This window comes from Octodon degus, unplaced genomic scaffold (genome assembly GCF_000260255.1).
Source record: "Octodon degus isolate 3935 unplaced genomic scaffold, OctDeg1.0 scaffold00002, whole genome shotgun sequence".
NCBI classification, from domain to species: domain Eukaryota; kingdom Metazoa; phylum Chordata; class Mammalia; order Rodentia; family Octodontidae; genus Octodon; species Octodon degus.
This window is the reverse complement of record NW_004524578.1, coordinates 4,318,080-4,331,653: the sequence shown is the minus strand read 5'-3', so window position 1 is coordinate 4,331,653 and position 13,574 is coordinate 4,318,080. Positions and strand designations below refer to the sequence as shown.

Sequence of the window (13,574 nt, the reverse complement as noted above, 5' to 3'; positions counted from 1 at the left end):
CACACACACACACACACACACACACACAAAAGACATGCTCCAAGTCACCCTGCTACCCAGATGGCAGGGCCGCTGCTGAAATGTGTGGAGGGTTGTCCACCACTGTAACTAGATCAGCTGCTGGCGAGTAGCATGAAGATTTCAACATTTACACTTCCAGCACTTACAACGGTTTTTTCTGAATACAACTGTTTATAGGGTATCTTCTCCACTCCTCCGGAGCTGCTGCCTTGCTAACTACGGAACTCTGAAGTTTCATTCTCCAGAAAGTGAACATCAATACTTAATGGGGACAATGTAAGAAGGACAGAAGGAACCAAACTCTCTGCAGACTCGATCAGGACCCAGTCCTGCCACCTAGCACGCATATCCTCACTCCTCCTCCCAGCCAGAACCTGGACAGTTTTTTCTGGATCAATCATCCCACAGATCTACAGTCCTTAACAAAAAGCCAACCAAAATACTGGACACTAGCGAATACACTTATTTTCAAAAGCTCAAGTACAGAAGCCCCAGGCAAGCTTTCAATGCTTCACCTGTAGAAGAGGATCAGTGGCCAAGGATCAGGCAGCTGAAAGTGGGTTCCAATGGGAGAGACAGAGACAAGACAAAGAAAGAGCGAGCACGGCCCAAACAGGAACAGCACAGTGAACAGAAGAAAGCTTCAACAACCAAACCAACAACAAAACTAGTACAGCCAAAGAAAGGCATTATGTCCATGTAATAAAAATAGAATGCCACAAAAAATAAAAGCAGAGAAAAAAACAGAACTCTTACTGTTAGGAAAAGAGAAGAAAAGAAACAAAGGTGTGTGCGCACCAGGACAGGGTATTTCAGAACCCGTCTGGAGCTGAGAGACCAGAGAGGAGCCACTGCAGGACTGAGACCTCAAGCAGACCCTGCTGTACGGTTATGGGGTGTTTACAGAGTCACAGGGGGTGGGGGGTCTCAGTGAAAGGGGGCTGTGCCTACCTGTCAAGAATAAGGCTTTAAAGGGCAGTGGCTGCCCACGGATGCGGCCCAAACTGTGCAGGGAATTGTGGCTGCTATCACCAGCAGGGCTCAGTGTAATATGGGTTACCAGGTGCCACCCTGCTGGGAGCAGGGACTAAGTGGGGTCTCTGGTCAGGCTGGGATGGCAGCGGGCAGACTCCTTCACTTATAATGAAACATGAAATAGCAAAATAAAAGGTAAAAAGTAGTGTTGGAAAGTAAAGTTCAAGATTGCCCAGGAAATACAAAAAGCAAGACACAGAAAAGGAAAAAAAGTCTTCTAAAAAGAGAAAGTCCATGGGAAGGGAAAACAACCTATGAAAAATGGGTACAGAAATGAAGAGCCCACGTGCCTGGACCAGAACACTAAGTGCTCAGTGTGAAGAATGTAAGTTCAGAATATCAAGTAAAATCATCTGAAGAGGCCCGAAGGGGAAAAGAATATACAAATAATCAGAAACTAGAATGGTACTGGACACAGACAAAACTACTAGAAGCAAAAGAATAAATGCCTTCGAAAGAGGGAGTGGAAACTCTGCAGTGTAGAATGCTGATCCCTGCCAGAATATCCACCAGGGAAGGAGGGAGAGGCCAGAGATGTTCAGATGGTCTGGGCTCAGACCTATCATGTATCTTAGGAAGCTAGAGGACGCTACAGCCCTCTAAAATCTAAAAGACAGCCAACACTGGGTCCGAGAAACTCAGGAGAGGCACCTCACGGGGGACAGTGGGAACCAGCTGCCTGCTCCAGAGCCTGGCTCTGGGCCTGACTGGTTAGAGGACACTCCACATACACCTGACAGACCACTGACTAAGTGCTCAGCCATTCAGCAAATCGAGGACTGGAAAATAATGGTATTATTTCAGTGTTAAACAGCGAATGATGATGCATCACAGAGCATGCATACTAAGTAATACACAGGCTCAAGGCTACCTCCTCTGACCCGGATCTGTTTTCAAATGTAAAATATATATCCCTCCAAACAAAAGATATGGCTCTCTCTGTTATTTCTCCCTAGAACTTCTAATACAACTGCCTATTTGTTCTTGGCTGTCATACTCCATGTATGGAGGGTGGGCTCCAGTGGGAAGCTTCGGTATGTATATGGAATGGTGTCAACTCTTCTCCACATAACCGAATACTTCTTAAAAGCTTGGGAGGACACCAGGACCCCAGTTACTTAAGAATATATTTCTTAAAATGTTGTAGGGGCTGTCGGGTCTCGGAGGCCTGACCTGAATTCTGTGTGTGTGTTCACCCACCAGGGACAATCCAGAGAAAAGTACTAGCAGGCCACAGAAGCCTTAAAACAGACTGAGAATTTTAGACTACAGACAAGTTGCTGTAGGGACCTTCTGGCTAAACTCTAAAAATTTGATTTAAAAGAATGTTGTATTATACTCATTCATTCATTCTTTTTTTTAGTAAATAAGATATCTGCTGCAAACCAAAAGTAAGTGGTGTGTGAGAGAAGCACTGGAGAAAGCTTAAAAATAAGGCCAAATCTATGCCTGGCTAGCTGGGCCCGGGGCTGTCTCACCAGAGCTCCTGCATACACTAACCAGGAATGCCACAATATGAACCCTTCAGACGAACTTGCAGACTGAGTGAAACCCACACCTGTTAGGGCGTCAGTGGAGTGGCGCCCTTCTCAAAGAGGTTAACAAAGGACTTAGGTGCAGGCAAGTAGCTGAACTGTAACATGTGAGGACGCACAACTCCCGTGACCTCGGAGTAGGCAGGCCACAACCTGCCCACACTGGCTTCCAGACCCTTGTAGTCAGTTAGGACATTTAACAGTCCCCTCCATTCGGTATAAAGCCTCATCACCAAGGGTTTTCATGGAGTCAGGAATCACTTTCTTTTTACCTCAGAGTAGTAAAATGGAAAAGAAAGAAGGTGAAATCAAGTATGATCTCCAGATTTTCAAATTTTTAGAGAGGAAAGGAAAACAATTTAATTAAAATTAAACACTTCACTAATTAAACACACAAATCCCAATAAAGTTGTTAAAACCAGGTGGGAAAAAAAAAATCTAGAAGACAGGAGGGAAATGGGGAAAGCCCTTGCAGACCACACCTGACCCCATCTCTCTAGCTTCCAGGCTGTGGGGCCGGGCCCTTTTCCCTTTCCATGTGATCCCATCAAGTAATCTCTGCCTCTGTAGTACATTTAAGTTATTTATATTTGACTCTGGAATCTCTTGCAAAGGTCTCAAAATATCTTTTTTGTTTGTACCTTAACCAGCTTCTAGCTCTGCTGGGTTATTACTTTGGATGAATCACTTGAACTCATTAAATCTCACATTTTCTCATGTGTGAGACGACTGTACTATATTAGAGCTGCCTTCAAGAAGAATTCTAAGACCTTCGGTGACCATATAGGACTGGCCACAGTTCCCTGATGTTACCCAAATACTCCTGACCTGGCTTATGCTGCAGTGATAGGAGGTTACCACCAAGAAGTAAAACAGCATTTGAAGCATTAAGGGGTAATGACACATTCCTATTAAATGTTTCCATTCTATAAAACCTCCAATCTATAAGATCAGAATAGTTAGCAATGCTGTAAGAGTAACAAACACATAATGACTTGTTTTTATAACAATATTTTTTGTTTTTTGTTTTAATTTTTATAAATTAAGTATATTTTGCATAGTGTCAAATTAAAATTTTAAGACAATTTTATTATCATAGCTATTTCAATGATCTATAATTTGGCATACTATTTAGAAGAATATTATGAAACAGTTAACAGAAGAAAATATAAGTCAATACAAACAGGCCATTTACTAATAACAAGGTTATTTCTTGCTTAAAAAAGAACTAATTGAAGAAACCCTTAAGATGCAGACAATAACACTGATGGTTCCATTTCCAATTACAGGGCCCAAACAGCCTTTAATCTTTGTTCCAAAACGCTCTTCCATTATCTCTGATGCTAGCAAAGCCAGCTCTCTTACTATGAGATGTTTCAGGACACTGTCATTCCATGGTAAATCTGAGAGGGGCTACTTCCCCAGGTCATGCTATTCCCAGGAACTCGTAGGCCAGCTGGAGGAGCCATCAATGACTTACATTTAATCTTCCTTAACAAATATCTTCTGCAGACTCCATTAGCAAATGTCCTTCTTATCCTCTGGCAATGAATGCCAATATTCTCCTTAGACCCTTGTTCCTATTAACTGTTTACATTCTTGCTCTGCATTACAAACACAGTTCAGTCAAATCAACAGGCTATCACATTCTAGATCAAGTTCTCATTCGTGTGCACATGATGCTTCAATTCACCATAGAAAATGTTTTCTTTATCCTTTTGTCTTAAAAATTGTTTCAAAGAATATATGGGTTTCCTATGTTGAGAAATCATAACTTACAGTAGTTTCAATAGCCAGTCATTATTTTAAAACACGTAACATTTTCATATGCCTACAGTAGGATTGTAGACAATTTACTGTCCAAAGCATGAACTTCTGAGATGAAAGATGTAGTCCATTAATTAGGCCAAGACCACCAGCATAATCTGGGTGTCTCAGGCTCTTGGGACATATGGTTATCCTACATATCCCTATATTCAATCTTGCTTAATTAGTTTTGTGTGGGCTTTGCCAATTTTCATCCAATTAAGTTCAAAAAGGAAGAACCTTGTATTTTAAAGACTCCACTTGGAAAACTAAATTTTTCAGGGGAATCACATTGGGAGTTTTGGGCAAGAAATGCCAACTATATGAATGAGACCTGACTAGTTACAGGATGCTCCATATACAACTGACAGGTCTACATCAAGAACATGATGTCACCATGTGAGAGACGACGTCAGAACACGCTGTCACTATGTAAAAGAGGATGTGAGGCAGCAGGACTTCTCATTTGTTGCTCATTTGTTGCTAGTGAGAAGGCACTCTGAGTTTTCAGTTTTTTACAAAACTAAACACACTTTTCACTGTACAGCCCACAAGTAAGCAAAGCTCTATCATATGTACCCAAGGAAGCTAAAGACTTAGGTCCATACAAAACCCTGCATAGAGATATTTACAGCATCTTTATTTATAACTGAAAAAACTCAGAAGCAGCTCTCCTAGGTGAATGGGTAAACTGTGATAAAGCCACACACTACAATACATTCCTTTAACCCCAACATTCTTGGAGGCTGGGGTAAAAGGAAGACAGCAGATTTAAGGCCAGCCTGGACTACACTGTGAGATGCTGTTTCAAAAGCAAAACAATACAAAACAAAATCATATGTTACAGTCAGATGATGGAGTATCATTAGGCATTAAAAAGAAATTAATTATTAAACCACGAAAGAAATGGAGAAAGGTAAGTACACACCACTACTATGTGTAAGAAGCGTTATTAAATCACATCATTACTGAGCTGGCCAGATAGCTAGCAGACTAAAGCGCCTGCTTAGGCAGGGCACAGCAGACAGGGTTCAATCCCGGAAGTGCCATGCCGGCCCAGCCCCCAGGGTGCACTGAGAAGGCGATTGAGATTGGGCATGGTGGCACAAGCATGTAATCCCAGCGCTTGGGAGGCTGAAAACTGGAGAATCACTAGGAGTCTGATCTACGTAGTGAGACCCTGGAGACCCTGTACTAAATACAAAACCAAAACCACACCACTGCTAATCAGAAAAGGCTTCACACTGTACGATTCCAATTATATGATAGTACTAAAAAGGTCAAACCTTGGAGACAAAAGTTCAGTAGCAGCCAGGGATTAAAAAAGGAAAGAGGGAAGAAAAGGCAGAACACAGAGAATTTTGGGGCAATGAAACTATTGCCCCAAAAACAGTATGACATCACAATAGAGATTTTTCTAAATTCACTGGATGTACAATACCATGAGTAAATGCCCATGTCCACTACGGACTTCGGAGAATGATGACAGATCAGTGTAGGTTCAGTGGTGGTAATGAACATTCCACTGTGCTGCACGATGCCTCGATTGTAGAAGACTGTGTGTGGGGACAAGCTATTTGGGAACTTTTTGTACATTTTGCTTACTTTTTCTGTGAACCTAAAACTACTCCAAAAATCAAAGATTTTAAATTTGAATAACAAAACCAATTAGAAGGGGGAAAAAACCTGTTAATTATTCATGCTAAGTAGACACTAGAGAAAAAGTACAGGTTATAATCTTTTTGCTTTCAGGTGTTTTTTTTTTTTTTTTTTTTTTTTTTTTGGTGTGTGTGTATGTTTTAGGGAAGGGTCTACACGGTGTTCAGGGTCTCATTACTAGACTGGCCTCGGAGTGATCCTGTCTGTTTACAGCTCCCTAAGAGCTGGGATTATAGGCATGCGCCACCACGCCCAGTCTCAATTGCCTTCTCAGTGCACCCCAGGGGTGGGGTTGGCACAGCAGGCCAGGGGATCAAGCCCCTCGCCTCTTCACCTGCTTGCAGTACTTTGAATTATTTATAAATTCTTTGTTCCTTCATCCTTCATTCACTGCTTTAAGCAAAACAAAACCTTTATGGAAATGTAAACACGCGCTTGCTTCCATAGAACATATGGAAAGATACAGAGAAGATTAGCACAGTCCTTGTGCAAGGATGGTATGTAAATTCAGGAAGCTGCCGTATTTCATTTACCATCAAAGGACCTCAAGGTGCACTGTACAATACACAGGGCAATAACAGTAACTTGGCTCACCAGGGCAAAAAGCTGGCCACTGAGAACACAATGACTTTCTGATGAGTATGGATAAAAAGTGTCACAAATTTTCTTAGGAACTCCTGTCCCTTGCTGTCAGCTAAGCTCCAGAAGTCTAGTAGAGAGAGAATGAAGAAAAGAATGTAGATGGAGCCAAGTCTCTAGAATCTGGGCTTTGGTTTTCTTAAAGAAATCATCTCATTTTTTTTTTTTATTGATATGCAAGTGATGTTCCCCCATTGTGACCAACCTTGGGCATTCCTATAAGCACAATTGTTACTGCTGCTTTGCATGAAAAAAAAAAATGTGTAAATGTGTAGCATAAAAAATTCATACTAAAATGACATTTTCTAATTTTATAAAAAAAAAAAAAGTAGGTCATAGAGAATAGCTTTACTACTTGTGACAAAGTTTTGTAGAAGCTCTGTATAACCTAAATTGACTCCGTCCAAAACTCAGCTGTATGAAGATGTGCCAGCTGGAATTTACTGACCCACAAAGGAAAAGGTAATTACTTAGCTTAATTGTGACGGTTACATACTAAACACTTCCAAGGCAACTATATGTAGCTACATAGAGAAAGGGCTGTCATTTCTTTAGGGACCTGTTTGGTATGCCTTACCCACTGTATACCCATTTCTGTTTTGTTTCAATGTACCTACAAAAAAACAAAAACAAAACCCCCGAGGCTATAGAACTACCAGAATTTGTCCAACCTAGGGCTATAAGTGGATGCCCTTGCACAGGCTTTAGTCCTTAGGGAGCCAATGTGTGTGTTCCTGTTCTTTAAATACATTCATCTGGAGCCCCAAGAGCATCCCCAATTGCCAGATGACTTGATGGTCCCAGGCATCAAGAGAGGGAGGCATCTGAGCAGGAATTCTCAGGTGACAAGCAGTCGGCCCGGGCCGACCTAATGAAGAACCGTGTCTCCATCCTAGAAACTCTTGGGAGGGTGTGCAAGTTCACATGTTTTTCTTTTTAATTTCCTTAGTGCAACCTAAGCCAAGTCGTAACGATCATCACCCCACCCCAAGTACGGTATGAAGCACTGCTCTGGCAGTAACATGAGGAAAGAAAATGAAAGACTCAACTTCTGGGCAGCGGTCACTTCCACTGTGCTGAATGCCCTTACGGAAACGTGGATCCTGACCGATACTGAAGCTTTGCCTCCCAGCTACCGTGCCTAACTTTACCACACGGAAGTGTTTTTGCCAAGTTGCGTCTTTATTTTTAGTATCATAAGTGACACAATAATGGTGTCTGTTTACACTGTGAAGTCACTTCTGTCACAATGACACACCAACAGCTTTCTCATGCCTTGTGTATGGTCGGCAGTGTAGCCCCTCCCTGTAACTGCACCTGCTGAAAATCCATTTTAGAAATTTGTCTGCTGGAAAATAAATTTTAAGTATATATATTTAAAATTTATATATATATATATATATATATATATATTAGTTCTTTTTGGAAAGTAGGTGGAAACAAAATGCAAGTAAGAGTTCACAATGAATAATAGCTTTTGTTTTCTAAAATAGTAATCTAAACAAATCCTTATTAAAAAGAGAAAGCCAGGTGTAGGCAGTGCACCTCTGTTAATTATTAGCATTTCTGCTCTGGTAAATATTTAAAAAAAGAGCCCATTATGCCAGGCTCTCCCCATACTGTGGCTACAGAAACTGTTATGTGAGGCCTAAAAACCTTCAGCTACTCGGGAGATTTAGGAGGGAAGATCACTTGAGTACAACAGGCTGAACAGCACAGTGAGAGCATGTCTCAAAAAAACAAAACAAAACAAAAAAGAAAGTGAGAGAGCAGGACACATTTTGTGAGCCTTTACACATGCACCATGAGACGCCATGTTTCCTCATTTCTGACACATACATTCAATTCTATTTTAAACTTTATAGGTAAAGTCCCTTTTGTTCCAAGTGCTTAGCCCAATAACTGCCCAAAAGATGTCTGCTAAATGAATAGATCTCATCCCTTTACTGAAGAGGACAGAAAGGCTGATCACAGATAACAAAAAGTGTCTCCCACCAATATTAGATGTCCCAATAAAAGCAAAGGACTGCACCCAGCAAAGAGAAGCAGCAGCTCCTTAGAGATCACCACAGCACACGCGTCTGCCTGCACATGATTTCCACATGCCCTGCCAGGGCATGACCCAGCAGGCAGACCAGCCACAGGCAACACAGATGCACCTGCCGACCTTGGCCCCATCCCCTACTCTCAACAAATATGGCAACAAGCCCTAAGAGAACAGGATGTTCAAATATGGATACACAATATCCTCCGAGAGGCAAGAGCAAAGAGGATCCAGTAGAATTCTCAGAATGACACCAACTACCTTCTCCACTGCTCCACTGCACTGAAGTTTATTCAGGGTTTTTAGGTCTCACATACAGTTTCTACAGCCACAGTATGGGGAGAACCTGGTATAAGAGGCTCTCTTTATAAATATTTGCCAGAGCAGAAATGCTAATAACATTTTTAGTGTAAAGTCCAGAGAGACAGCTCAGTAGCTTAAGTGCAAGGTCCTGAATTTAATCCCAAGTACCGCAATAAATAACTAAATAAATATTAAAATTAAAAATTAAAATTTTAGTATACTAAATAATCATCCTTTCCAAAATAACCTATTTTTCCAGCACCATCATTCAACATAACCATTCCATTAAGTACACATTAGTCAACTTCTATGAATTTAGATCTGGTCCTTTAACCCTTTAGAAGTATCTGATCTGTTTTTTTTTTTCTTTCTTTCTTTTTTTTCCCCCTTTTTGAGACAGGGTCTCACTGTGCAGTTCAGGCTGGGCTTGAACTCACTTTGTAGCCCAGGTTGGCTTCAAACTCAATGATCTTCCTGCCTCAGCCTCTTGAGGGCTGAGATTACAAGCATAAACCACCACTCCCCACAGAAGCATCTGATTTTAAAAAGGGCATAGACTGTTCAGCAGCATAGCACTTGCCTGGCAAGGGCAAGGTCCTTAGTTTTATTGTCGGTAAGAAAAAGGAAAAAAAAAAAAAAAGAAAGAAAGATAATACAATCAGGGGGGCTGGTGAGATGGCTCAGTGGTCTAAAGCACCTACTTAGAACAAGCTTAGCAAAGCACAGGGACCGCGGTTCAATCCCCCAGCACCACATGCCAGCCAGCCCCGCTCCCTGGTGGGCTGAGCTGGCCACACACACACAAAAAAAAAAATTATAAATAAATAAATAAATAAATTAAAAAAAAAAGATAATACAATCAGGAGGCTAAATTAGTAACTAAAAATATACACATTTGTAATATAAATCAAAAATGTCCCAGCCTCTCTAAAAAAGAAAGCAAGCTTATTACGACTTCCCCATCCCTAACTAAAATTAAGTAATTTATGTGCTTAGTCATCTCCCAGAAGCTCCAAGTCTAAGCAAACCCTATGAAATATTTTGGTGACTGTCTCAGTTTACACACAGGGCCACAGTTCGCCCTGTTTTCAGCAACATGCCCATCCCCCACAGTCACTGCACAACTGAACCAGTACTGGTCCTCAGTTCTGTCTTCTTTGAGACAGGATTTTACTATCCACTCAGGCTGGCCTTGAACTCAGTGATCCTGCCTCAGCCTCCCCAGCGCTGGGATTGCAAGCGTGTGCTACCATGCCTGGTTTTGCTGGCCAGCACAGTGCACCTGGGGTTCTGGAGCTGGCATGGCATGCAGTACCATGGATCGAACCTGGGTCCTTGCGCTTGCTAGGCAGGCACTTAAGAGTGTCGAGCTATCTCCCCAGCAGCCCTCTCAGTTCTATCCTGAGCTAGGTTCTTGACAATTAGAGGTGCCCACCTAGTTGGCCCAGCTCTAGGCTGGGTCTACTCATAAAACGGGAACATGCTGGCCCTGCCCTGGGGTGCGCTGAGACAGCGATTGAAACTGGACGTGGTGGTGCGTGCCTGTAATCCCAGCACTTGGGAGGCTGTAAACAGGCAGATCACTACGCGTCCGATCTAGTAGTGAGACCCTGAACACCCTGTAGACCAAGACGGGAACAAAACAGCAGCCTACTTTCTTGTAACCCACACATTAAGTGTGTCAAATGGTCACTAGAGCTTTGGTCAAACACAATACAAGTAAGAGAACAGCTAGGACTGGGGCTGGGAGTAGAGAAGGTGCTCACTGCTGGGTCAGAAGAGGCCTCTCTGGTAGGGGGAAAGCTAGGTGGAGAGCTGCAGGTAGTAAGAAGGCAAAGGCAGTGTTGCAGAAGCTAAAGAATACGCTGCCTTCTCTCCAGAACATTTACACCTTTGCAGGTGTGACTCCCAGTCTCTGCACCGACAGCACTCCCAGAAGCAGGCAGCAGGCAGGATGGCCAGGTTACCAGCCTGACCATCTCCATACCTGGGACTGAGACTTCTTTACTCCCCAGTGGCACTGGGTCCTACTTCCAACTCCCCAGCCCAGGAGCAATCTCTCTACCAGTGTTCATAAAGAGGATCTAGTGTGTACTTGCATGGTGTCATCAGTGAAAGAGGTTTAAACGCTAGAAATGGCAACTGAAAACTTTGTAAATAAGTATGTGAACTCCACAGTACCAAATTTGAGGCAGATAAAGCCTGAGAGCAAAGAGAGTTGAAAAGTCCCCTAGTAATTAATGTGCACACAGCACAGAAGTTCCTGGCACTATGGAAGATGGCCTCCCTCACGGGGTCCCGCCAGAGCTTTCCTTTCCTAAGACCCTCTCTGTTGGTGGAGGCCCTGCTGCCACCATTCCTGCTCTGTGAGCAGGCAGGCACAGTGTCTGGTCAGTGGAGGGTGCCAAGAAAGGAAGGACCACGCTCACGCATTCCCACATCTCCCTGGCTCCCCATTTCCTTCATCCTCGTGCTTACGGGCACTAAGCTGCCCTGCCTTGGCCCAGCACCAGAACCGGGTAGGATCCAGAGGCCATCCAGCATCTTGTCAGGGTGGGAGTGAGCCCTGAGCAACTCTGCCAGAGCCCTCTGCATGTGGCAACTGAGTCTTCCAGGAAGAAAGTCACTGCCAGAAGTACAGAGCTAAGAAATCTGACTCAGAAAAATAATAGGCAATGTATGCGCTAATACTGATACTAACACAAGTACTCTCAACTGAAGGGAACAATAAAATAGTTCATCTGAGGTAAACCCATCTCAGTGAATTAAATGTGGCTATGCCTCTGTTTCTGTTGTGTTGTAGCCAGGGTTTACAAGAGGAACAATTTAATACAGGACACAAAATTTATAGGATTATTTTTGATAACGGTCATCCACAGAGTCACGTTCAAAAGATTGCAGGAAATCTGTACACACACCAAAGACCAAAGAATCCAGCTGAGGGCCTGGAGCCCATGGCAACGTCCTTCCTGCATAAGTCCCACTGCAGACCTGGAGTCCACAAGAATGCCCCCATGAGTCCAGGTGGAGGCCACGAAGACCACACGACAATGTCTCAGGCAGACCTGCCTCAAGATCTGTGCTAAGAAGGCCCAAGGTCAGTGGCAGAAGCTACAAAGTCTGTGCCAGCAGGCTGAGGGACAGACACTAGAGTCAGGAAGCAACACTCAGAGCAAGGACCAGTGCTCCCCGCAGAAGTGCCACAGCCATCAGCAGCAACAGCGAGGTCCCGAGCTCCTCCAACTGAGAGCAGCCACCGCAACAAGCCTCTCCAGAAGGTTGAACAGGACATCACCTTCCTCTGGAGCCAGGAAGTGATGCTCAAAGGACGGACCAGAATGCCCCAAACTGAACCGTAGCCATTCTCAGTGACAGGGTCCTGGGCGCCTTTGATGATGAGGACAGCCGACAGCCAAGTCCGTAGCAGGAAAGCCAGCAGGAGAAGCTCCTCCAGGAGGATCAACAGCCCCAGAAGAGCCACCAGCACCCTAACAACACCTGTGCTTCTCCACTTCTTTTTGTGCTGTCAGCAGTAACCCTCAGGTGGGCCTCTTGCACCCAGTACCATGCTGGTTCAGTTCACCCAGGTGTTACAGCTTCTTATCCTGTTCACAAGTAACCACATTTTTTTTCTACGTGAGTGCCTCAGCTAAGAAACAGGAGCACAGCATGCTAGGCAACACTTTATAAAGAATTCAAAATGATAGTTTACTATTCCAATTTAAACTAACCTTCAATTAATTCCTGCTCTGAATTATATAGACGCAAAAACTACTTATTGCCAATTTTACCCTTACAAGTTTCCTATTTGCTGGTCTGCATCACTAAATAGTTATAAAGTAACCCAGTGCTGAAAGGCACTGAATGCGAGAGCTGCTTCTGAATGTCAAAGGCGGCAGTACTTAACTGTCTCAGCCACCACTTCCTGCTGCTCCCTGTCCTGGAAGGCCATGCATGATTACTTCCTTGCACAATCCCACTTTCTAACCTTGCCTCCATTTCCAAAATTAAATTGAAATCTCTGACTCTGAGATAGAGGGCCATTAGGAAAGGGTGACAGCACTATGAAGGGTAAGAGCACAGACACTGGTGTCTTTAAAAAGTCAAAATTTTATTTTCAAAAATACACTTCAGAAAAGAAGGTCCAAAAGATTTCATGTACTTCTTCACAAGTCTCATCAGCTTCCCTTAGATTACCTTGTAAGAGAGACTGGTTACAAGGAAATAAAATGGGCTTTCATGAACAAAGTAGTCTTTCCTAAGCCTATAACTATAAACCATGTGATCCTTAAACTACTATCTCATAGAAAGTTACATCAATTATGATGCTGTTTTAAAATCATTATCACTAGAAACGAATATGCACTGCTATGACTTGGACTAGTAGCATCCTCCAGCCCAAGGCTTGATCCCAGCCATGGGCTCCTGGGCAGCAATGGGACCTTTAGGAAGTCAAGCCCAGCGGGGCTTCTCGGGGGAACCTTCAAGGGGAAACTGGGGCCCTGGATGTCTCCCTCCCTCTGTGCGCCCTG

The 13,574-nt window shown here is 43.4% G+C and overlaps 1 protein-coding gene and 1 non-coding gene across 2 annotated transcripts in view; one reads left to right on the top strand and one right to left on the bottom strand.

The window, feature by feature from the left end:
• Chsy1 (chondroitin sulfate synthase 1) overlaps positions 1-13,574 on the bottom strand; it is a 76,755-nt gene that overhangs the window by 5,298 nt on the left and 57,883 nt on the right. The gene's annotated exons all lie outside the window — the stretch shown is intronic.
• LOC111816291 lies at positions 6,482-6,585 on the top strand. The gene has a single exon (XR_002820722.1). It is a non-coding gene; the product is annotated as a U6 spliceosomal RNA (small nuclear RNA).